Raw genomic sequence first — 2,174 nt, forward strand, 5'->3', positions numbered from 1 at the left:
TTCAAGCTTCTGGTGTGTCTCAGCGTATGCTCTGCCTCTGATTCTTACTTTGTGGAAATGGCGCTCATACTGAGGCCAAGATGTGCAACTTCGTGAGGTGTTTCTTCCCACTTTGCAATTTTCATTCCACCCCCCCCCCCATCCCCAATGAGAAAAGAGAACAAGTGAGAAGGTAGTGTTGGGAGAGGGATAATATATATATATATATATATATATATATATATATATATATATATGTATAAAGTTGTTTTAAACTCTTTTTAATACTGTGTTTTAATGTTATAACTCTCCCTGGGACCTTAGATGAGGGGTGGGGGTGAATTGCAGGTAATTAATTAATTATTAATTAATAGTAGTGATGGTGATGATAATAGCAAAATAATAATAATAATAATGATGATGATGATGATGATGTAGCATTTTGGTGGGGGAATGATCTAGGTGCAGTCAGGTCTGGTGTCATCACCTGACGGCTCCAGCAGGATCCACCAGTGCTTGTACCACATTGGAGGCTCTCCTACCTAGACGCACATTTTAAGTCACCACAATACTCTGCTACGACCTGGCCTAGGGCCCTCCAGAGAAATTTGAAAATGGCAGCTCTTAAGCCGCCCTTCAAGTACTGTGGCTGCTTCCATTGCCATGCAAAAAGCCTGAGGCATACGCGACAGCATGGGAGCCAGTGTGGTGTAGTGGTTAAGAGCAGTGGACTCGTAATCTGGTGAACCGGGTTCGTGTCTCCGCTCCTCCACCTTAGGCTAGTCACACTTCTCTGAAGTCTCTCAGCTCCGCTCACCTCACAGAGTGTTTGTTGCGGGGAGGAAGGGAAAGGAGAATGTTAGCCGCTTTGAGACTCCTTCAGGTAGTGATAAAGCAGGATATCAAATCCAAACTCCTCCTCTTCCTCTTCCTCTTCTTCCTCTTCTTCCTCCTCCTCCTCCTCCTCCTCCTCCTCCTCCTCCTCCTCCTCTTCTTCTTCTTCTTCTTCTTCTTCTTCTTCTTCTTCTCAAACCTGGGGTCAGCCCTGGGTGAAATAGTCTGCAACCTTTTCACGACAAGGATCCTGCGCAAACACATATTTCGGAACCAACTTAACATCTTCCTATATACATACAAATGTAAGCCTGTCGTCGCGTGCTGCAGTTTGTGTGGCTGCCAACAGGTGACACTGCAGAATACAGTACAATAACAAACTTATTGGTGAGGTGTAAGTGGGGGGTGGGGGTAGGGGGTGAGCAATGTGTATAAATATTTTGCTTATATTCATAGGGCAAGTGGCTCACTTTTGCTCAGGCCATGGCCAAGTATGCTTTGAACTGAAATAGTTCTTAGAAATGTTTTTAACAGCAACTGTTTTTAGATGCTTTTAACTGTAATTGTTTTTAAATTATTTAATCTTTTTTTTTTTGCTTTGCTTTCTTTTTATATTACAGTGGTACCTCGGGTTATATACGCTTCAGGTTACATACGCTTCAGGTTACAGACTCTGCTAGCCCAGAAATAGTACCTCAGGTTAAGAACTTTGCTTCAGGATGAGAACAGAAATTGTGCTCCGGTGGCGCAGCAGCAAAGGGAGGCCCCATTAGCTAAAGTGGTGCTTCAAGTTAAGAACAGTTTCAGGTTAAGAACGGACTTCCAGAACGAATAAGTACTTAACCCAAGGTACCGCTGTATATCTATCTCTGCCTCTCTGGGTTCCTTGGGGAAGAAGGGCAGGATATATACCGTATTTTTCCATGTATAAGACTAGGTTTCCCCCTTAAAAATAATGTCAAAACTAGGGGGCATCTTATACACGGATACATCTCCCCCATTTTCTTAAATCTGAGTCCCCAAAAATAGGGAGCGTCTTATACATGGGGGTGTCTTATAGACGGAAAATACGGCTTATTCAATAAATAAATAATAAAACTAAGGAGGAGGAGAAAACTGACAGGTAGTGCCACCTGCACTCCAGGTTGGTTGTAAGTAAGACGGCAGGTAGTTGGGGGCTGGCAGAGAGCAGACTGAGGTTGGTGGGGCAGTGCCCCATTTCCCCTAATGGATCACCCTCCACTGTCTGATCAGTGCCTGGATAGAAAACTGGTTTGGGAACCCTGTGAGTGTGTTTGCCAACTTGAGTTCTATTTGGGATTTGGAGGTAATCAGGAAATAAACAGATGATCTTGGTCGTC

This window comes from Podarcis filfolensis, assembly GCF_964270895.1.
Source record: "Podarcis filfolensis genome assembly, chromosome: Z".
NCBI lineage: Eukaryota > Metazoa > Chordata > Lepidosauria > Squamata > Lacertidae > Podarcis > Podarcis filfolensis.